This window comes from Corvus brachyrhynchos, unplaced genomic scaffold (assembly GCF_000691975.1).
Source record: "Corvus brachyrhynchos isolate BGI_N302 unplaced genomic scaffold, ASM69197v1 scaffold105, whole genome shotgun sequence".
Taxonomy (NCBI): domain Eukaryota; kingdom Metazoa; phylum Chordata; class Aves; order Passeriformes; family Corvidae; genus Corvus; species Corvus brachyrhynchos.
In genome coordinates, this window is record NW_008238452.1 from 458,429 (window position 1) to 483,160 (window position 24,732).

Here is a 24,732-nt window from a genome sequence, read left to right on the forward strand (position 1 = left end):
TCTTTCCACTCTGTATCTGCTCACTTCCTCTCCCTTCCAGAGTTGTGTTGACATTAAGCTCTCCACAACTTGTTACTAGAAAAAAAAGCCTTAATGAGAGTCTGCAGACAGAAGATATTTAATTTTCACATCTGAAAGTCCTGGAAAATTCAGGAGGTAGAGAAGGGGTGAAGATTGGTTATTTGTTACTTCACAGCTGGAAATGCCAGTTTTCAGAAGGAGCAAGCATTGACAAGAAACAAACTCCAGTCTGATTTGACTACAAGGAGGCAATAGGTAATCACTGTGAAATGTAAACAATACAGTTATTAGTGCTTTTTACAGTTATTTGTGTTTTAAACCAGTAGTCTCTCAGTTAATTTTCAGCTTTTGAGATAGAATGGGTGTCAGATTTAAGGAAAGAAGAGGGCACAGAGGAAGAATAAAGGACGGGCTGAAGTTAGTAGCTAAAATTATAGTTTAAAATTACTTTTAAAAAACAGGTTGTTGGAAGAACATTGATTTTAGCTCAGAATAGTAATTTCAAATAGCTGAAAAAAGATCTTTTGAATACACCTTCAGCCCTTGGTTTGATTTAGAACATGCAAATGGATTGGGAAAAGTGCCTGCTGTTAAAAACGTCAGAAAGCTTTGGAAAAATGTCATCAATTTCCAATAGGACACATAAAAACCTAAGTTGTAAGGTGGCTTTGTAGGTATTTCCAGTTATTTAGCACCTGGTAAGTACAATTGGCTTGCTTTGTAGTACCAAATTTACTTGTCTTTGTTACAAACATTATTTTAGTGGGGTTTTTTTTCAGCTGTTTTTGTTTCTATTGCTGTACTTGCAGCATTTTGATATTAGGAGATGTAGGGGGAAAAAAGAGATCCTGGTGGAAGGAGGAATCTTGGTTATGATAAGGTGAAGAGCCAAATTCTTCCTCACTGAGAGGAGGAGGTGGGAAACAGAACACAAGTCTAAAACTCTAATGCTCCAGAAGGACTTCAAGAGTCCATCTGATTAACTTCTGTTGTTCAAAAAAATACATTAATTGCACAGTTTATTCTGACTATTGTCAGGCCATGGAGACTTAATGATCTCATTTTCAAAACAAATGAACTATCTCTTATTATACTTAAGTATAAGCCACTTCAGAGGGAAAAAAATAAAAACCTCTTTATGCCTGCCAGAAAAGCAAATTGACTTTGAATTAGAGAAGACAATAAGAGTTGAAAATAATGTAACTAAAAGCAAGAGACTTTAATTCAAATTATATAGCCTTATGACCAGGGACAGGTAGTCCAGTTTCTTACACTGTGTTTCAGATTTATTGATAAAATTTGAACAGAAACCTTCTTTTTACAAGTTTTCCCAAAAACTGACAGTTTAGGTTAATGTTGCTTGTGGTTTGTACAAGAATGATTTTCACCTGATCACAACTGCTGGCATAAAAAAACCAAAAAAAACAAACAAAAAAAACCCAACAAAAAAACCCCCCAAATACAAAAAAAAACCCCAAACCCCCAAAAAACCCCAAACCAACCAACCAAACAAACAAAATAACAAAAAAACCCCCCAACAACAAAAAAAACCTCTCAAACAATAAAAAACCTCCACTGAAAAACAACTAAAATCCCAGCACTGAATAATCAGAGAACTAAGCCTATCACTGGGTGATCTATGGAACATTCTCCACTATGCTAAGTCACTAGGATAGGAGATGTGAAAAGTGTTTTAACTTGACAAACAAACAAACAAAATAACAAAAAAACCCCCCAACAACAAAAAAAACCTCTCAAACAATAAAAAACCTCCACTGAAAAACAACTAAAATCCCAGCACTGAATAATCAGAGAACTAAGCCTATCACTGGGTGATCTATGGAACATTCTCCACTATGCTAAGTCACTAGGATAGGAGATGTGAAAAGTGTTTTAACTTGAATTTCTTGTCCTGAAATAAATCATGCATGCTGTATCCAATAAATGCTTCCTGCTATGAGTGAGACAGTAATGAAATACTTAATCATAGGTCAGGCATGTAAATTGGAATCTTATACAGAATGAAACATACTTTATGCTTTTTCTTAGTAATATTTTAAAGTGCTGCTTGAGAAATCTATGAAAGTACAAATATATGTATGGAGTATGGAGAAGGCATACTTTTATCAATATTAATTGAGGTAAAAAATAATTCTTGGAAATCAATGGATTTTAGAAATAAAATGAGCTGCTTCATTTTCTTAAGTATGCTGAACTGTCACTGGCAATGCTGATTGCAAATTTTGTTTAAGAAAAAAACGTTTCCCTACAATTTGTATGAATTTATCTTGAAACTTTCATAGGGAACAAATAGAGTGAAAGTCTGAGGCACAGTAAATAACCTCCTTAGCATCTGTAGAATTATATGGAAGAGGTTTTGAAAGAGTCTATTACATTACATATCACTACACTATTTTACATATTTTCTAGAAGCATTCAATTTTTCCTAATGGTTCAATTCAATCTCCAGGTCAAGAGGATGCTAAATCTATTCTGATTCAAAGCAAAGAAAGACAAAGCCAAAATCCTCTGATCATCAGCTCCTGTAGGGCTGGAAAAGTCTCAAAGTTCAAAAGTCACTGTGTTTCTTGTGACAGGATAATATAACTGAGGGAGATGAAGTAATGAACTCATACATACCATTATGAGAGGAAATGTTTTCCAAAGGATCATCAGATTTGAACTATTACTTGTAAAGGAAGAATATCAGACAAAGTCATTTTGGTGACAAAGTGGTTGACAGAGGGAAAAGAATTAAGAGGTTTAACAAAATGTAATGAATAGGAAATGGTTGCTTGCCTTTTTTTTTTCCAAGGGAAAAATCCTTGTTTTCAGTGAAATTAAGCAGCTAAGAAGAGGAATGAAAGAAAACAGATGGTACAGAGTAAGAAAGAGTAAGTGAAACTGCACATTGAGAAATGGGTTGGCAAGCAGAAATACTAATTTCTTGATTACAAAATGGCATATAATTTTTTACTTTTTTAAAGTTCTTGATAGATATCTTGATTATATGGCTGTATATGTCATATAGGAGCTCTTTCCTCTCATGACAGGGGAGCAAGGATGATTAGGTGCTTTGAGTCCCAGTGTCATCAGTGTATAATTTGAAGAATAATTTTTTTACTCAGAGGGATATGTGGGTAGGCATAGAGAGCTCATTTCACAAATTTAAAGTCATAACGGTTCATCTCAATCCTACATTTTTCTCTCATCAGTTACATGGACAGTATTAATTTAGATTTTTTTCTTTCTTAAATCTTTAGCTTTTTGTAAAATCACCTGCTGCTCCTTGGTTTTTTGGTCTCATCTACATTTTGGAAGCATTTAACAACCCCCTCTTTGCTTTGTTTACTATGTAGTACTTGGGTTTGTAATTGCTCTGGAGCTTTCTCAGTCCAGTTGCAGGCTCTTGTCATATTCTTGACAGCCTTGGCTTTTCTTTTTTGTGTCTTGTGGTTTTGTCACATTTCTCACTTAATTCTTCTCCCCTGGGGTCTATCCAGCTGTTTCACTCTTGTTTCTATGGATAGTGAGTGGGAATGAATGCGGGTCCCGCATTCTTCCTGTGAGAGTCACCTTTTGTCCCTTCTTCTGTGGCTGGCAGATGTCTGGCTGTCGTAGTCCAGGACTCACAGAGCTACAGCATCATCTTCCACACACAGAGGCCAGAGTCCTGAGTTTCTATATGCATGTGGAGACACAGATTTAGACGTTTATAGAATACCAAAATCCTTTTTGTTTTTGTGTTTTGACACAGCATGCATTTTTAGCACGACACTGCATGTGTGTGTTACTGCCTATATCAGTTATTGACCTATTCATGTGTTTAACCCTAACTGTACATCCAGATATGCTATAAATAGAGGGAAATTTAGTATTAGATCCAATCAGTCTGTTCACACATGGATTTCAAGCCATGTCCAACAGTTCATAAGAGCATTTTGATTCCTTACTCTGGTGACTCATGCTATAGTGTTCTCCCTGCTGCCACCAGGGTCTTCCAGGCAATCACCTGTACCCATGTGCAGCTCTGATTTCATATTTGTTTTCTTTGAAGGATTTTTAGTTTGCTATGTTTTCTTTCCATTTTTGTCTAATTTTTGAAACTACTTTCTAATTTCCCCCCCCTTTTTTTTTATTTTTTTAAAATTGAATTCTTATAGTACACTTAGGGGATATTAGAAATAGAAAGTAAAGACCAAAAGTCTCGACTCTACCTCCTCTTGGAATTTCTATCAGCTGAACACCGCTGGAACCAGGAGTGGTAGCTATATTTGTTCTTTTCTATATCTTTTCTGTCTTTCTTTCTTCTTCTTCTTCTTCTAATTCTCTCTCCTAAGAATTTTTGAGTAACTTAAAATCAAATGGGCTTAGAGTTTGCAAAGTTGAATGGGCCACGTGAATGCTTTGAGAAATGTTTTCTGTTGATTGAATGATGCCCTAAACTTTTGCCAGTTTTATGGTTTTCTAAAGTTGCCAATAAAGTTTCCCTTATTGTTTTGACCTCTTGAGAATATCTTCTCAGTATTTCTCCAATGCCTCTAACTCAGAGTACATGAAAAACTGTAAAGCCCTTCTAAAATTGTCATAGTGCGAGTTATGGGGCCTTACAGTACTCAATGTAACTTCTGTGTGCATACTGCAAATCAGATTTTCTCCCAACAATTAACAGCCATTTTCCTTTTTGTTTCTTCCAAAAAGATTAAGAAAAGGTGATAACTTAAAGAAGGAAAACAATATACATGTATAAATATATATCTACCCTGAAACAGCACTAGGAAGCATGATATTGGAGGAAAAACTTGCTGGACAGATAAAGCAGCATGGCAGTAGTTGGGGATGTGGAATACCTTCATTAGATGTGTGCAGGGCTGGGTGTGTTATTGGGGAAACAAATGGCTTTCGACCCTGACTCCTCAGAAATGCGTGAAATAATTCTCCTTGAGAAGGTAATAACAGGCGGAAAGAAAACGTGAGAATGCATTGTTGGTGTCTCGGGTCATGGTGGAGAAGGAAAACTTTTCTGCTTAATGATAAGCCTTGTCACTTCAAACAAAAAGGGTGTAGCCAATTTAAGCCCTGAAGGTGTTTTCTTTCGTGCTAAGCCACAGCCATTCCATGTTACCATTTTAAGACCTGGATCATTCCTTTGAAAGTTTTTATGAGAGCCATTTTCAAAGCACTAAAGATCTCATCATCCATCCACTGAAGGTGATGTCCAAGTTTCTTGAGGATTTGGAACAGGCTCAAAATAAAATAAAATCCAATCCAAGAGCCATTAATAGACAGTTTCACTGTTTATTTTATACTAATTAATCCAGTCACAATATAATGCACAAAATCAATTTGTCAGAGTGCGTAAAAGCCTGTGTAATATTTACTAATTTGGTTTTATACTTTAATTATTTTTTATAGTATAGTAATGCCACTTCAAATGAGTAACTAACATTTAAGATGGAATGGCATTTTTGCCTATCATTAAATGCATATAAAATTTTATTAAAAATATAAAATCTTATAATTAAATATTCTACATGAAGTTTAGTTTTACATAATATTACATATGGCAAATATAAAGCATTTTTCCCAATTTAAATAACTGTGTCTTTTTTAGGAGACATTTGCACCTAGATGTTGTTTAATATTAAAGAAGAAAGGTATGAAATAGCCTGCAACTATGGTGATATTTATAAGTGCTTTTTTTCTTTTTTTAAATTTTCATTCTTGCTGTTTAACTTGGGAGTGTCTGTGCCTGTTGTTCTTGTGCATTAAAGATTCCTGAAAAAGTTAAAGGAAGAAAGTTTTTAGTCTCAGTCATACCACAGGTCAAAAGTTTATGAACTAGCCCGGGTGTTTTTTGAAATGGCCAAGTTGCAAATGTTCTCCATGATATCCACATTTAAAAGAAATAGCTGTAAAAAAGGGTGCTTATGGTTCACTCTGTTTCTGCAAATTAAAGGAAACTGCATTGCTTATAGTCTGAACTGATGTAACAGGTACTATTTTCAGGATATGCATATTTTCTAATTTCTTTTTTCTTGCTGCTGCTCAACAAATCCAGATGGAAGCTACTCAATAGAATAAGCAAAAAAGGAAGAAAAAGCAATTTAGGCTCTTCCAGTCCTGTGGCCATTAAAAGCTATGATAAGAGCAAGTGGGTCAGTGTGAATAAAACATGCAGGGTTGGTATAACCCTCTGCAATAGCATTTTGAATGGGATGTGAAACCTCAAAACCTGAGACCAACAGAGCAGTAGGAGCAAAGCCGAAATGCCAGCAGGAAATTGCTTAGACCAGCCAGTATACTACTGGGTCTTATCTCTTCATCTTGCACCAGGCATAAAAACTCCAGTGGATCTTAGTCCCTGAGACCTTTTTTGACAGTGAAAGTTCCACAAGAAAGCCTAATGGAATCGCTCAGTCACTGCAGTTTCTTAGGAAGTAACGTGGCAGCTGCAAAACTGATTATTGCAGTTAGTGACTGTATTCAGCCCACGTGTTCCAGGTGCTGGAAACCTGTACCACTATCGGTTGAAAAGCTACCAAAGTGTGTGTCCTAGACTCATACCTGGTGAAGATGCTAGAATTTCTCAAACCACCAAAGAAATTCCTGGTGCATATGAACACAGTGGTAGCAACTGAACTGGCATAGAGGAGGTGTGCAACCTCGTAACATAGTGAATATTGTTGCTTCAGTTTCTCTGAAGCCTCATCAAGAGAAACAGTGTGAGAAAATGCCATCAATCAACATCAATATTTTAATACTTGATGGATTGAGCAGTAGCAGTTTAAAATGTAACATTATGGCTCATTTTCAAGCTGCTACTAGTTTTAAATCAAACTCTGAAATGTTCTGTTGGAACTGTAACTGTGGATGAGCGTCATTATTGTTTTCAATTTGCCACTTTCACTTTGATAGGAAAATATATCATAAAGCTTTGATTTTTAATTTATTTTTATTACCAAATGTTTATTATCATGCTTGTCATTTTGACTTGAGTATCCTGGGAGAGAATTTTATTTTTAATGACTTTTCAGTAAAAGAGATTAAATCAACCTTAAGAGTGTATTTTACTTAATTTCAGTGGTTTATTTCTCAGAATATATTTATAAAGATATGCATGATTATATGAATCATTAGAAATTATGTTACCAAGGAAATGACTTAGTGAACCTTTTCTTCCATAAATATTTGCTTTAAAATATTACCAAATGGGAGCCAAAGCGCCCAAATACAAGATGACTCATTTAAGTAGGAATTTCTCCGAAGAACAATGCAAATATTGTGGGCAAACTAAGACCACTCTTTAATGAAACTTAGGCTTCAATGACAACAACAAGCTGTGAACTCTCCGAAGGAAATAGAATTTCACTTTTCAGGCATTGGTGAGTAATGCTGTAATGCTGATCATCATTTTTAGCCATTTGAAAAAATCCACTTTTAGCTTAAATAGGTTGAACCTCTTCTATAATGAAAGGTATTGGAATGTACCTGAATGACACCTTGTTGACTTTAAGCAATATTTTATTTTAAGCACATAGGCTGGTATTTAACATCCTAATGCGAACTCTTGGCTCGTGGACAAATTTGAGAAGTTTGAAGTTTGAAAAAGAAAGGGATTTTCAGTCCAGAAATTAGGTTTTTCTGATTTTTTTTTCAAAGACTGAGAAGGAGAAGAAGAGAATAATATGCACAGCAGAAAACTCAATACTAGGCAGTGTTTTTGAGCCAATGAAAGAGAAGACAACCACTTTTAGGTACTTTATTACTTCTTTAGGTTCTGCTGACATTTGTAATGTATTATGAAGATGTGTTTGAGCACATGATTATGATCTCAGTTTACTGCTGGCATAAACTTTGGGCTGAAAAAGTGTTAATGATTGGTCAACAGTTGATATATACATATGGTTGCTTTCATTTTTAAACATCACATCCTCAACAACCCTTACACGCTAATGCACTGTGAAAAGACCCAACTAAATAAATGAACATTTCTTTCAGATAGTTTTCAAGGGACCTGGTGTTTGCAACTATTATGTAGAGTACTGAAATAATTTAGCCAGTGTGGAGAGGCATCAACATGGCAGCCACGTCCAGCAATTTTACTGGACATGAGTATGACTTCAGTGTTTCCCGGCAAATGAAGAGACTTTGTCATGAGTAACATAACCAGTGACAAAATTTTATCTGAAGGACAGGTATTTGATAATGTGAACATAAACTAAAATGAACTGTGGAAAATATGGTACCTGCATATCCTGAAAAGACCCAGGGTCAGTGTTTCAAGAAGTGGAAAAGCCCAAGAGTTTTGTGTCTGACCCAAAATGTGTTGAAGATTTTCCTTCTAAGCACAGACATCTCATAATGAAAGTGCTAGCTGAGCCTGGATTATACAGTACTTAAATTACATCTCTGCACAGTATTTAATTGTGCAAACTCATGAACAATTTGTTTTACAGGTTATTTTCCTTGTGGTCCTTTAAAAAGAGTAGTCTGTATTATTTTCTTTCAAGTTGGTTTATTTTAATATCAGCTGGACAGACCTGCTAGGTGTCATCAAACTCTCTGTTCTGCTCTCAGCAATATCACCCTATCCTTTTCATAAACAGATCAAAGATCCTCTGAATATTATTCCATTCTGTTGTGGAACTTCACTGCTGCAGAAGTTAAAGACATTCCTCTTATAGGCAATTATCCTCATATTTATTTTTTTTCCTCCTAGGGTGATTTTTTCCGATTTCAGAAGTATTTCTTCCTCTTCATATTTCAGTCTCCCAAATTATTTATGAAGGACAAATATATGCCTTTACAGACTCTGTTTGGGAGGGAAACATAATTTTAAAAACCCCATATATTTTTTTCATATCAGCATTGCTATTCTAGGTCTGAGTTTTATGAACCCCTATTGATATAGCTATGCTGAATACTTGAAGGTGGGTTGTAGGTCTGTGCAACTCAAGGGACATCCTAAACCCAGTCATTCCGTATGCAGGTAAGCCTGTGACGAAACGAATTTTTGGTGACAGAATTTAAAGCATTTCAACAACTTTGGTAACATAATAATTGTTGTGCATGATTTGAACTTTGTGTCATGTGGATTGACATAACCGTTCCACATGTTTTCATCTGGTGGTTCCTGTTTCTCTGTCTTTTGACTGAAACAGAACTGACTGTAGAAGTGTTTGCAGCTCCTTTCAGGGTATGGCTTGATCTGCGGCTTGTAATTATTATGGTTAATGACAGGATTCTTTATGTTATGACTCGAGGAGTTAACCTCTACATTAGGGTAGGTGAGATTCTGTCACAAAGAAATTATTATCTATTTAAGAGCTCTGAGTCATATCACTGAGATAATACCTCTGTTGTAATACATTGTAATAAGGCAGTTTATGAACAGGTTTGTTATGAAGTGAAGCCAAACTTAACAAGTTATCCTCACGTTGTGTTACTTTTTCCTGTGTTTGGAGGAGAACCAGGCAAAGGCACACTAACAGTGCTATTTGGGGAGGTTTTCTGTACTGTACCCCTTGATCAGAGGGATATTTTGTGCTCAACTGAAGAACTTGCTTCCACTCCAATGCCTGTGCAGATGTGAGAATGTTTTCCATTTTCCACACATGACTGTGTCTTTGTGTGCTCGCTCTGCATGTTCCCTATGGCTACCTGTGATTGTATGCCAGATATATGTTAATGACAACTGTTGGAACACTTTCAGGGTTGTACTTCTCATTTTAATTAGTCAGTTGCTGTCATTTTTCACACTGCTAATAAATCACTTGAAATATATTGCTTGTGGTTGTGGTTGTGTTTGAAGCATAAATCTTTTGTTAAGAGATTAGTGAGTCATCTATCTCATGGCCCGCATTGTCACCCATTACACATTATAATAAAGCTTTCTCCACTATAGATCCATGAGTCTTCTACTTCAGGATTGCAGTATAGCCAAACAGTGTCTGGGGCAGCAGGATGATGGGATAGTAGACAGATGATGCAAGGCAATCCCTTTTCTGAGTCTTTTTTGTTTTTCATGGAAACTTCGCCACACAACTCTCAGTCGAGGTGTTTCATCTCAGAGCCAAAAGCAGGACCGGGGGCATGGATGAACAGATGAATTGCTGTGGCCCCCTTGTTCCCACTTTTGCAAACAGTGAAATTCACCATAAATTGAGATTGGGCATCACTTGCTAATTAACCTTTGCTGCTATTTTAGGGTCACAACTCCCTTGGCCCATCTGAAAATAAAATTTGAACCTGTGAAGTAATTTTACAGGTTGATAGGTAGAAAGCATGTGTGAAATCTGCCTTGAGACAAAAATACAGTGTTTTTTTACTGGTGACATGGGACTTCTGTGCTCCCTTATTGTCTTCTCAGAGAGTGCATGTAGATTAATATATACTATCCACTCTGGGATAAAGATTTAACTTGTTTTAAACTCTTGCATTAAGACAGTTGACTCCCAATCTCCTATTTATAAACTCAAACTCTCTAAGGAAAAATTAAGTTGTGGTGGACTGCATGCATATGTGAACTGTATCTCAAAAAAAAAAAAAAAAGAAAAAAATTCAATGCCAAAAAGATCAACCCAATTCCTACAAAATTTTTCTGCAGAGGAAATTGAAATAAAATATTTAGTTTTCAGAACTATTGTGAAAAAAGTAAGAACTTAAAAAAGAGAGTCATTTTCTCAATTTTTTTTTAAAAGCTTTTAAATTGCTGTTATTGTGTCATGAAATAATTTAGTGAGTACTATACCATACAGCTCCCAACACACATTTGAAGGAGAGAAGAGAGGTGAGAGCTGATGGTATCCAAGCAAAGTGAAGTGCAGGACAATTTGGCTTGACACTTGTCTCTAAGACCAGCTCTTCTTAATAACCTATCACCATTTCTTATATGCAAAAGTATACAGAGAGCATGCATAAACATGGAACTCAATGACCTCTTTAGCTGGTTTTGAGACTTTCCTTAAAAGATTGGAAATAGATGCAAAATCCTGTATATATTGAGCTAAATTCTGTTAATCAGAGATTAAAAATCCTTTTTTTTTTCTGGTTGCCTAGAAGAAGAGCTTGAAAAGAAATCTGCGTATATAAAGAGCAGGACGAGCAAAGGTTATGTACCAGAAGAAAGGAAGTCCTTTTCTTACTACCACAAATATAACTTTTTCCTATTAAGCATCAATTTAACTTTAAGGTAACATTTTTATGATCTTCAGTTTATCTTAAAGTCTGTGGTAGTCATCAAATAATTCTTGTTGCTACCCATTTAAAAATATCAAGCATAAATTTGTGATTTGGACTTAATGCTTTACACTAACAAGTATACTTAGCCTTTGGATTAATGCTGTGGTCAAACAGGAGTAGAAAAACACAACAGCTTTAAATAAAAGTTACTAAAAGTGTTAGAATGCTTCTTCCTTATACATCTTACTAGTAAAAAAAGGCAGTGTAAACCAAAATATTCTTCATTGAAGTTAGTCATGTCCTCAGTCCAGATTAAAGAAGTGCAACAAATTAGGTAGAAACCATAAGGTGAAAAAAATGCATTACAAGAAGGTGTTGTTGAGTTCAATGTTTACACGTGCTCTCTACATATTTGCACATATAAGAAATGGTGGCAGACCATTAAGAATATATATATATATATATATGAGAACACTTATGTAAGGGTATCTAGGAACTGAGATACTACAATTTTTGTAAAACCACATGACAACGCCAGAGCTCCACGAGCCAGAAAATGCATCCCAATTTAAACAGGCAAGCTCTGTGCAAAAAACTGCCACCAAAGCAAAATGAAAAATCCTGTGAGTCAAGAAACATTATGAGATCTGCAGTTCCATAAGATGCAGGAACACATGATGTATTAGGTAGCAGAACTTCAGGCCTGATAAGGAGAAATAATAATTTAATCTCTCTATAGATGCAGCAGCTCCTTCCCTCAAAAAATAGAAAAATAAAAATATTTAGAGCTATCCAGATAAGTTGCTCAACTTCTTCACACAGTATGGCTCCAGAAAAGCTAGCTACACCTCAGACTGATATCTGCAAGGTCATTTTCACCAATTTTAAATCTCCTGGTGTGTGAGTCTCCCCATTGGAGGGATTTTAATAAACCAGTACACTAAGTATTCTGCTCTACTACAGTCTGTTCTTGAGAGAACTTAGCCTAATAAATATGCAAGAAAATAGCAATAAGGAGATCTGATAGAGTAGTAACAGATGAAATGCTGTCTGCCAATGCTTGGATTTTGGTCAAAATGCTGGTAGAGATAGAGCCATGCGTCCAGTGGAACAACCTGCAGCTCATCTATTTTTTTTATTTTACAAAAACCATTATCAGGGTGTGATTCTTAAAGAGGGAGAACATTATTGATCTGCTCTAAGTAATGATTTTGCTGAGGATCATCTAGCAAAAGTACATATAGTCCCTCAGCTGTTCTACACAGACATTACATACAAGAACACACCTGAAAATAATATTTTTCAGTAAGTTTGATGGGATACCAGACTTCTGTGTGTTTATGAAAATGTTTAATATGCTGAAGTCCCATTGATTTAGGAGTAAAAATCAACTCTCTGTTGTTTTGAGCAGTCTGAAATAAGACCTTAATAGCTGAACAGAGTAAAGAGATTGATGGCTATTGACTCGCTGGTGTCTCCTAATATGTGCAATTAAGGAGGTCACAATAAGGGACAACTGCAAGAGGTCATAGCCTTTGCTGAATTCACAGAGGGCTGTGACCAGGTCACTGTGCAGGGCCATTTGAAAGTAGAATTCTGTCACAAAAATGAGGTCTAATTCAAAACCATTAATTGATGCTATTAACTTGAAAATTAAGAATATGTCTGATTGCAGAGAAAAGTGAGCACAATGCAGACCCAGCCAAGGAATTCTTAGATGTTTTTAGAAAAGCTTCATAGCCTAGAATAAATATAAACTTTAGAGGAATAGAGATGAATTTCTAGTGGGAAATCCTTGTACATGGAAGATATTCTAGCTTCATGGAAATGTTGTATAGATTTGGGAACGAAACAAGATAAAAAATTGATCCTTCAAGAGAATCTTTCCTTTAGAAAGGGCAATTTTATGACATCAGGAGGTATATTGTGGGCTGTTGTAGCTACAATTTCACCTACAGATATTACAGGTGGCAGGGCTGTATAAATCAATTTGAAGGATTCCTTTCTATTTCAAAACATACTTGAACCATAACTTCAGTGGCAAGGATCTGCTTATATCAATTACAGACACGGAGAAGTGAAATCTGCCATTACACCAAAGCATCAATAAAAATATGTCGTGGATTAAGTGTATGTGGCCCTCAGCTTCTAAACTAAGAGAATCTTAAATTTGAGATGGGAGAGATGGAAATAAAAACAAAATTAATTTATTTCCACAAAAAGAGCCCTCTTCCTGGATATCTCTTTATTCAAACATGAAAATGTGGCACTGACACAGATGCTAGAACTTTCAAATGCCAAGCACTTTGGGTTTTTTTCAAGCTGATTAACTCTGATATTTTACAGATGCAATGTAAAACTTTAGCCTTTAAGACAACATGTGCTTCCAAAAATAACCTCTGGTGTGCTTAGCCCTTTTTCTTGCAATGCTTTCTCTTGAAATAAAAATCTTCCTGGAAACTCACAGTAAACTTCCAATCAGTATGGCATCGGTCAAAGTGCCTCCCTGGTTTCCAGGCAGATGTTTGGTTTGCCACGCCAGTAGATGTTATTTGATCTACTACTCTATATCAGCAGTGTTTTGATATATGACACTGTCTTTTTGATGTGACCCCTCTCTATTTGAAGATTCTTCTTTTTCCTACAGTATATTTTTTCATAAGACGGTCTTGATGAAATCTCTGTAATTATATACAAGATAATATTTTTGTCTGAGGAGCATGTTGAAATACATTCAAACCCTCAAAAAATCAAATCATTTTCTGTTTCTCAGCCATGTGTGTTGTACTTGTACCTCTGTCTTGACTACCTCAGCAATTCCATACTCATACTGCTGTGTAATGGTTCCTACCCAGTGGATGAACGGAAGGTCATGGGTGCATTTCTTCAGGATTTTAGCAAGGTTTTTCATACTTTTGTTCCTTACAGCATCATCTGGACAAGTTGTCAGACTGTGGGATGAGCTCGTTCATGGTCCACTGGGTGGAGAAGTTGCTAAGGGAGAGAACTCAAGGGCTAGTAGTGAATGGTCGATGCTGCCTGGTGACCTGTCACCAGCCGTGCTGCTCAGTGTTCAGTTCTAGGGCCAGTTCTGTTAAATATAGAATCATAAAATAATTGAATGGATTGGATTGGAGGGGACCTTAAATATCTCCTGGTTCCAACCCTCCTGCCCTGGGCAGGGACACCTCCCACTAGACCAGGCTGATCAATCTGGCCTAGAACACTTCCAGGGAACATCCATAGCTTCTCTGGGCAACTTGTTCCAGTGCTTCACTGACCTCACAGTGAAGAATTTCTTCTGTGTATTGTAAAGAATTTCTTCCAGATATTTATATATTTATGAATGACCTGAATGCAGAACTTGAATGCACCATTAGCAAGTTGGCTGATGACACCAAACTGGAAGGAGGTGCTGTTGACTCTCTTGAGAGGTAGGAGGTCTTGCAGATGGATCTGGATAGATTGGAGCATTGGACTACGAAGTGCTGGTCTCCCTGCTCTCCAGTGACAGGACACATGGGAACAGTTCCAAGCTGTGACAGAGGAGGTTTAGACTGGACATTAGGAAGCATTTCCTTACCAAGAGGGTTTTCAGACATGGGAATAGGGTCCCTTAGGAGGTGGTCAATGCCCAAAGCCTGCTGGTTTTTAAGAGATGTTTGGACAATGCCCTTGATAACATGTTCTAACTTTTGTCCACGCAATTGGATTGGATGATCACTGTAGGCCCCTCCTACCTGAAAGGAGGTCTGGTCTATTCTATTCTAGTCTAGTCTAGTCTAGTCTATTCCATTCCATTCCATTCCATTCCATTCCATTCTCCGCTTTGCTATGCTATGCTATGCTATTCGTGCTGCCTCACTTAATTCTAGTAATTTCGGTGAAAGCTTGGGGGATTTACGTATTCTGTTTCTTTTAAAAAAAGATTTTTTAGGATTTTTTTTCTTGCCCTCTGAAGCTTCTCCATTACCTTGAGACTTCCACTGAATACATGCCTGTCTCATTGAAGTCAGCTGCAGCTGAAGAGACAGCTGGGATCAAACTAGAAAACAGCAGAATTTTGGTAATTAAGAAGTAAGCACTGAAATGGATTATTCTTAGGTATCTGTTTCCAGAAAGGAATCCAAACCTCAGAGCTATGTGTCTGCCTTTACCGGCTAGGCAATTGAATCTGAGTGGCAATTGAAAATCCAGAAAGGGACCTGATGGGTTTAATTGGAGATGCTGCCTTGTTTGAATTCCTTACACCTCCAAGGCAAGCAAGAGCTAAAGATTTCCTCATCTCAGTGCTTTTGTCCTTACTTTAATTTTTTAACCACTACGTTAGATTGCCAGAAAGCTTCTTTTAACAGGGTTTTGTTTTCTACAGATTAATATTCATTATTAAATTAGTCAGAAACTGTTTCACCTGTCTCACTCACAGAGGGGAAACTCCCTCAGAAGAAAGGGATTTATCATTCCTTTGGCTCTCTGATGAATTTCTCCCTTCTCTACAGGGCAACCATAAACATTGGCACCACCTACCTCCTTAGCAGACATGAGTTAAGGATGATTGTGGTGAAAAGAGACTTCTACCTTTTAATGTAATTCTGGTGCTTAAAAATAATTAAAAAGGAAAAAAAAAGGAACCCAAGCATATTAGTTTTCGGTTCCAGCTGTGAAGCATGACTACTGTGACATTGTCCTGCTTAGTGGTGAAAGGTGTCTGTAAATAGAGAGGGAGAGCATTTAAAAGCATTTTCGCTTGAGTTTTCCTTTTGCAGGATCCTGATGTTCCCTGCATTGTGCATAGGAACCATGCCTGCTGAATGAATGTGAGAATAATTGATTCTACTCTGTATATTCTTATTTCTAAGATAATTTCTGCATTAAAATTGGTATAGCTTTTAATCATTCTTCAACTAATTTCAGTATGTGTTGTCACCTTCCAGGCTTCATCTCATGTATGTTGTGCTGATATTCTTTAGTGAAAGCATTCATTCTCTCTCTGCTTCTATTTTCACCCAGGGATTTAAATACATTATTTTCCTTCCTATTTCGATGGTTACCTTGGAGGAGGGAATGCCTCCTGTGTGTACAAATGTAGCAGTCACTCCTCTGTCTCATGGGCTTTCCTGTACTAACATTTCAACGATTTAGTTTTAAACCACAGTTCAAAACTAAACTGTGTTTCTGAGTTTCTCTGTTATTGTCCCAAACAGAACTTTTAAATTCACTGGAACAGGAATATCTTGTGGCCTCATACAGTTCTCATTATTTCTCATTATTTCATTTTGCTGAGTTTTGCTTTTATCTTTCTTGCCACTTTCTAGAAACACCCTTAAATTACCTGCCTGCTGGATCCCAGTTTGGTGCCCTCTGTTCTTTCTTCTATTGATGCATCTTTCTTACTGATTTTCTTGTGTACTTGCTGCTTTTTATATTTTTTTTTCTGTTTCTTCCTGTCCCTTACTGAGGACCTTATTCTTCCTTGCCAATTTAAAGTCCTTTTGCCAAGACCCATTAGTTTTCTCTATCAGAAAACAGATGACCATGGTGCTCAAAAAAATTTATCAATGGTTTGAAGCCTCTGCTTTGTGTTTCTAAGCCCCCCACCTTTTAGGCACTGATTTACCACCACCATTCTGGGAGTTTTGGGGTTTTTCCAACCTTGACAGTGGCAGTGAATCACATATGACATTTATCAGATTAGATTGAACTTAATTATGTTGTACTTGGGAAATTACAAACCACAAATTCCTCTGATATATTTCTAGGTGCAGAGTTTAATGAAGCAGCAGTATTTTCGCTGGCTTCAGGACCGTATTGTGGCACCATGATTGTATCACTTTAAGGGAAAATGTCAGTGATCTATCCTTGCTCCATGTCTCCTAGCTTCCTACCACTGCTCTTCAGCATTGGCTTCCAACATCTGCTATGTCATAATGTGCTTTAAATAAAGATCACAAAATACTGCCTCAGCAGAAGGGGTGAGCTGAGGTTACTCAGCCAACATTGATTTTTTTCATTGCCCCCTCCCATTTTCTAACTTGTGAAACTTTTCCTTTGCAGTTCTGTAAATGTTATTTTAATGTAATTTGTGCCTAACATATATATTATAGATAAGTCTATCTAATAAGCAGTTTGAAATAATATATGTAGATTTTTCTATTTTATATTCTTTTCTGTAAGTCAGCAGAGTAGAATTCATTAACTTGATATGGATCTTTTTCAGTCTTTTCAGTAACCATTCACCAAAGAATGGACTTAGGAGTGTATTTATATGGTAAATGAACTGATACTGCTTACTTTAATATAAGTTCATCTTTTTAACGCTTTTCCATATATACACATTTGGCTCTTTTGGAAAGGGACTTGTAATCCAATCTCCTTTCTTCTCATTTTAGCGGAATTATTACTTATAAACTAACATAGATTACTTGCAAGTATTAAAAGAACACTATTTATTTGTGTAGTACTTGAAATATACTTGAGCAAACTATTTATTAAAAAGAGTGACATTTACCATGATACTTTAAATAGTGGAGACAATTGAGTTGTGGTGGGTTTTTTGTTTGGTTGGTTTAGGTTTTTTATGGGGGGAATATTCAAATCGAAATTATGCAGTGAATGTATACAAAAAGCCTGTTTGATAGAGAGCTGTAGTAATGATGAATGAAGTTTTTGCTTTTCTGAGAGTGATATAACAGCATGTAGTATATAACTGACTAATGGAGATTTGCCAGTCAAGTAACTCAATCAAAAATGTAATTTAGCTTGAAACTCTCACAGAAACAGCTGTGACTCTTGTATCTGTCCCAATTAAATACAGCGTGAGGATGATTGCATATGTGCTACTAACAGCGTTGTTGGGAGAATTTCTGATAAAGCTTTTGATGGGGATGTTAATGCAAAAATGTAAGTTTTGAATCTTCTCAATTAAAAAAGAAAACCACTGACTACATAGGATATTTAAAACAATTTTCAAAGGGACAGTCTCCTTATTCAAAATACTTTTCGTTTTGAATATATTTAATCCAGAGTAAGGCAGAGTGGGGTGTGGGGTTTTTTGATCTATTTTCCTTTAAAATAATTCATGAAATCATCAGATTCTAAATAGATTTGTGGTTTTAATTCTAGAACAATTATCTTAAGAATATCAACTTAGCGACTGTACCACCTTCAGCTGCCTCTGGAAAAAAGTTTTCAAGCTGGTGTTGTTGGTGAGTCTCATAAAGCAGAAAGAACACCATCTACTTTAAGTAAGACCAGTATATTTACCCTACCAGTTATTTGAAGCATACCAAGAATCCTTGGCATGATTCTAGCCCTTCTTTGGGCACTGAAGTGGCTTACTGTCCTTGTGTAGAGAGGTGTGTCAGAGGTGAATGTCCACCAAGTGATACCAGCCTGAGGAAGCTGAAAATACACAAAATTTCTGGCATAATTTTCCAAGCATTAGATGTCTCTCAGAGCAAAGCTATCAGAAATGCATTTTCCTATACTGTACCAAAAGCCCCCTGCAGATACTCCATGGACAAAATCAGATAACCACTAGCATGACCTTCTATAATTAATTTATGAAGGTAAAATGTGTGCACTTGCCAGATGAAGAACAGTATCTCAGAAAAGGAAGACTGCATTTCTGATCTTTCAGCCCTGATTCTTAAGAAATAACTACCAAAAATAAGTATATTCATAGCTAACATTCACAGCTGTACTTGACATTAAAAACCATTGAGATACTGGCTCCCTAGTATCTGGCCTTTCTCTCCAGGTGGCACCTCTGCCTGACCTCTCTGTCCCACCAGACCTACTGAACTTATTACTGCTTTGCTTGCTGATGTTTCCCTCTGCTCTGCTGGTACCAACCACCATTTTCTTTTGATTTGGTTAAATAATTATCATAATAATTCTCAACTTTGAGTTTATTGCTTTTATTTTAAGTCTAAAGAAAGAGCCCCAAAAAGCCCCAAAAGCTTGTCCATTACACCCAGTAAGTGCAACATAAAAGGAGATAAAAAGTCTTCACAAAGTTTCACTTTTTCTGAACCATAGATGGAATATGTGTGTTTCCACAAAATTACCTCTTAAAGTGCACTTCTATGAAATGAGTACTGTGTATCTTTGAAAATTCATCAGTTTCACTGTATTCAGTTAAATAATTTGTACAAAACACAAATCACTTTCTGGTTGAAAAGATTTGATGATGAAAACTCATTTGATGCTTCTAGAACAGATTGCAGCAACTTTATGATTTTGCTATTTTTTATGTCTTTTTTTTGTTGTTGTTTACAGATGAAATAAATTCCCTAGTCACAGCTGAAGTGAGCAAAAATATTTTTGCAAAGTTTTGGCAGGGTAAATGCACCTGTGATTGAAGAACTATAGCTGTTCACACATCTCTTTTAATTTTCTAATATTCTTTGTCAATTAGGATGATGCGCATCTTTTAAATACATGGTTGTGAGCTCTGTTTGGTGTTTGTTTTTTATTGTGTGACTATATACATATAGTCATCATGCTTCATGCTTATTATACATAACTCTTGCTTGGGCAAAAGAGAAACACAGTCACAGCTGAAACTCGGAAATTATTGTTACTCCAGTTAGTGATTTAGCAATCTAACAGTCTGATTTATTAGTTACAATAATATATATTAATAGTTCAAATAATGTAAGAAAAAAAGTCATAATGCAGTTATATTACTTTTCTGGGGAAATAAAAAATCCTTTCCAGAAACCCTCTGGGTCCAAAGACTGGGAGCTTCAGCCTTCCTGAAAGAAAGAGGTGGACTCAGAATGAGCTATCAGCATCCTGAAGTCATCACTGGGATGCATATGGTCTTGGCTTAGGGTGTTTCTTCCCTTTATTGGGAGAAGAAAGATTTTGATAGTCCTGTCCTCCACAGACTTTATTTTTGGAAGTTTTTTGAATGCAGCTTCTGTGCTTACTCATTTCATTTGTTCCTCACCATTCACTTTTTGTTCTAAAGCTGGGTTTACCTGAACAATGGAAGGCTGAAATCCTGTAGTGACCTCTGAATTACAGCTGTGGTTTCTGTCAGAACTCCTGCACCTCTGGTACTGCTCTGCACTCATGCACCCTTTGGCAGTTCATCTTATTCTAGAAACATGAATAGCTGCTCATTATCACTGTAAACTAAAGAATTCTGAAAAAAATGTAGTTGGTAGTTAGCTGACCACCAGCTGACTGCTATCACAAATATTATTTTTTTTTTTAAGGCTAAAATCAGCCCAAGCGAAGACAACCCATATGAGTCCTGAGACCCTGAGCTGTCAGGTGAGTGGCCTTTAGTAATGGAAAAATTGTTTTGTTTATCACAAGATTTTGGAAAAGTTCAACCAAGCCAAAGCAAAATAGCACTGTAGTGATAAGGTGACCTCCTGTGAACTGCCTGTATAGCAGAGATCGAACTCTGTCCTTGTGCACGTCTAGTCGATAAAGAAAAAATTCAAAAAATAGGATTTTTTCATATCTTCCATGTAGTTCACTTATCATATTGTGTTGCTGTTCTCTAGTATACTTTTAATGGGTGTGTGGAAAGTATTTTAAAAAAACAAGTTCATTTCTATATTAAGTGTAGAAGCTTATGAAGAACTACTTCAGCAGTGAAAAAACAGCTGCCAGGAGTATCTTGGGTAAGAAGACATGGAGGTTTTAAACAACGACTTTACTTGTTGAAAGAAGTTGACAATTAATTAAAAAAAAAAAAAAGACAAAAACAAAACCCAGAAATACACCAATACCTTCTTACTCCAGAAAATGAAATCCCATACCAAATAGAACTTTCAGAAGAGATCAAAGGTTGAACTTGATGATCTCAGAGGTCTTTTCCAACCTGATTGATTTTGTGATATGTTGATGTTAATAGGATAAAAGCAGACAACTTTTTAAAAAGTTAATTTTCTGCTACTAGTTCCTGTCTTAAGAACTAACCTGTCATGCATGATATGATGCTTAAGCAGTCTTTGTGTCAAAAAAGAGACAGACCTTTAGTGTGGTCTTCTACAATAAATAGCCTAATTGGTAGGTAGGATCTGAAGGGGTGGGGAGGTGTTATGTTTTTAAGCAACCATGGAGTGAATGGGAATGAAAAGTAGATAGTGAAAGCTTTAGTCTTTCAGAGAAGAAAGTTCTTTTGGTTTTGATAGCCCAAAGACAACTGTGCTAGAGCATAAATGGATCTTGAGAACGATAATAGCAATAGCTGCATGACCGCAGTTAGAATATTTTCATTCTTTTTCATTACCCCCAGGTAAAGTGCGTTTGAAATAAACCACCTTGAGATTTCAACAGAAAAATACAATTTGTTGTCTCTGGGTCTTCTGCAAATCTGCTGGTATCAAGCTTAGAAGACATGCTGTGCTGTCATTCCTTACCCTCATACCGTTAGTGTCTTAAAAGATTTTTGCCAAAATAAACTGTAATTGCAACTGTTCAGTGCCCACCTGAGAAAATTACTTTTACTATTAAGACTGAATGGATCAAAAAGGTTCAACACATTCCTTTTCTACTATGTATCAGAACAAGACCTACAAAGTAAGGGAACAGGCAGGAACAGCATCTCATAGTACATTTATATTTAAAACTGTCAGGCTTTTTTCCTTTAAACCTATTAATCTCTTCTGTTCTTATGTACTTTCTTTGTATCTCTCTCCTTTCTCTTCTTCAGTGCTGTTGTGTGACTTCCAGATTCTTTTAATACCAGTTTAACATCAATGAGTCAGAATTCATTTTTATTTCCTTAATAAAGACCTTGTTTTTAAGTGTCCTCAGTATTACAAATTAGAGTCACATTTTTGCAGATGCCGAGATTCCTCAGCTTTCCGTGCCCTGGTTTTGAAAATATTTTAAATGCCTATGTGGTTTGCCTTGGTGTGTAAATCTGTCCCTCAAAGGAGCATCTTAAAATTGAGCATTCCCATTAGTGGCTGTTTCAAGGCCAGCTTTAAAGAAGATGTTCCTTTCACAGAGGTTTTAAAAGAAAGTGCCACAGAAATATGAACGCTTTCTTCGAATAGTTAAAAAAAAAAAAAATCTAGAATGTAGCCATGAATTGAAAGACTTTAACTTCTTCCCCCACCACCACCTCCCCCACTGTAAGAAATGCAGCTATTCCCTGAGAAACTTTGTCGTTGTAAGCCCATTTTCAGTAATAATTTCAGCCAGTCCTAATGACCATTCAGAACAGCAGATGTAATAATTGTTTCCAGAAGGAGATGTGTTTGGGTTCCTAAATCTGCAGATGGATAGTCCTTTTAAAACAGCAGAAATCTGGTCTCCTAACATGTTGTCTGAGGATGGGACAAACCACACTAGTTCTAATTTACACTGCCAAAGCAAAAGTCAGGACAATGAGGGTGAAATAGCAGTGTTCTGGGAAAGTCTGATTTCCATACCATTGTGGAAAGGGAAAATGGGTACAAAGGATTCATGTCAGTAGTGGCTGATTTCCTTTCCCCTTTCTGAGGCAGAGAAAGATCAAAACGCCAGAGGGAGGCAAAAAGCAGATTTCTGCCCTTTTTTGATGTTTCCCATCATGGTTGGAGGAGACAGGAGGAGCTGCAGAGATCCAGGGCTGTCTTTCTGCTGTATTTGCTCTATTGGCTAAGAGGCTTTGGTATGGCATTTGCCATCAGGGCAGGATAAAATATGTGTTTTGGGGAAGGTAGGACTGGCCCTGAGCTGCACATGAGGTACTGGTGCATCCTCACTCAGCCTTGCTGGGGACAGGGCAAGACATAGAATCATAGAATGGCTTGGGTTGGAAGGGGCCCTCAAAGGTCAGCTAGTCCAACCCCCTGCTATGGGCAAGGACACCTTTCACTAGACCAGGTTGCTCAAAGCCCCATCCAATGTGGCCTTGAACACTTCCAGGGTGGAGCACCGAGTTTCTCTGAGCAACATGTGCCAGTGTCTCACCACCCTAGGAGTGAAGAGTTTCTTCCCAGTACTTGACATAACCTACCCACTGACAGTTCAAAGCCATTCCCTCTTGTTCTACCACTACCTGCCCTTGTAAAAAGAAGTCCCTCTGCAGTTCTCTTGTAGCTCCCTTTAGGTACTGGCAGGTGCTATAAGGCTTCCCCAGAACCTTCTCTTCTCTAGGCTGAACAGTCTCAGCCTGTCTTCACACGTCAGGTGTTCCATCCCTCTGATAATTTGTGTGTCTCTTCTCTGGAGCTGCTTCCAAAGGTCCATGTCCTTCCTGTTCTGAGGAGCCCAGAGCTCCATGCAGTACTCCAGCTACTGTGCCACTTTGCAGGCTGGAAGGCAACTTCTGTGGCACCCCAGGGCTGGCCCCATCAGCGTGTCAGCCTGGCACAAGCCATAGGATCGCTGGGTTGTCAGGGTGGGTGGCTCTGTGTTTTGTCATGGGTATTTTGCTGTTTCTTTGCTGAGGCTGAAATTCTTCCACTGAAACGTCTGGCTGCTGAACTCTTTGTCCCAGCTGGCAAGAGGCAAAGTCAACTTCTTATTACCCGGCAAGGAATTGTGTTAACATCTTATTAGGGTTGAAAAACACCCAGATGATTGTACATCCATAGGTTTCCCTTGCTCTGTTAGTTGCTGTGTCATGGCATGAAATATGAGAGTCTCTGTCACTTGAAGGATCTTGGGCTGGTATTTTTCACATACATAAAAATGTGCCAGAAAATTACTCTGTCATAGTTTACATAATTCTGAGTGAGCTGGAATCAGCTGCCAAATCCTATGTGCCTTGTGCAACTGCAAGTTGCCCTAGGATGTTGGAAATGTTTTTATTGGGATTGGAAACATGAAAAAGGAGCTGAGGGGAGACCAGAAGCCTTGTGGAAAGGCAGTGGTGTCCAGGCAGGATGCCCAAATTGTGTCTGAAATGGAACCACGTACTTGGCTTTTTGTCAACTGAATCCCATCCTAGGTGCACACAAAAACAATATACTTTAAACACAAACATTATTGTAAACTTATGTTAGTTCTGATGCAAAACAACAGAAATTAATGTTCCTTATTTTCTGATGAAAGTACCAAGACACTAAGGGAATTCGCCACATGTAAAAGCACTGCAAGACACTGTCCTCACCACAGCTTATTTTAGTAGCCCACGATGCCTCTCATTGTAGACTCTAAAAAGCTATTATTTCCCAAATGTATCCAAAATAAGTCTGAACATGTTTGCCTATAATGCAACAAGGTGAACTTAATTACAGGAAGCTTTAGAAGTGTACAGCTCATGTGCTGCTGACACAGCAGGGGTGGGTCGGTCTGAAGGGAAGGGGAGCGGTGAGGACAATCCCTGTGTGGGAACCACGTTCAGAACAAAATCTGAAACTTCAAAGCAGGTGAAAAAAACCCAACACAACAACCAATCCCCTGTAACACTTCTAAAATGTTATAATAAATGAAGTGAAAATAACATGCCCATTTACATTTCTTTGTTCTTATTTACGGTTTAACTTAATGTCAGGAGATTGCCAAAGTTTCAGCATCAGCATCTGTGTTCACCAGCTTCATCAAGATTTAGAAGAAAGAAAAGAA

The 24,732-nt window shown here is 37.1% G+C and overlaps 1 long non-coding RNA gene across 1 annotated transcript in view; it reads left to right on the plus strand.

Annotated features, from left to right (window-relative positions):
• The window catches only part of LOC108447329, a 90,120-nt gene that overhangs the window by 22,522 nt on the left and 42,866 nt on the right, over positions 1-24,732 (plus strand). Inside the window, exons 3-4 of the long non-coding RNA XR_001862846.1 lie at positions 18,328-18,410; positions 20,433-20,490. This is a non-coding gene — a long non-coding RNA (uncharacterized LOC108447329). The remainder of the gene's footprint in view (positions 1-18,327; positions 18,411-20,432; positions 20,491-24,732) is intronic.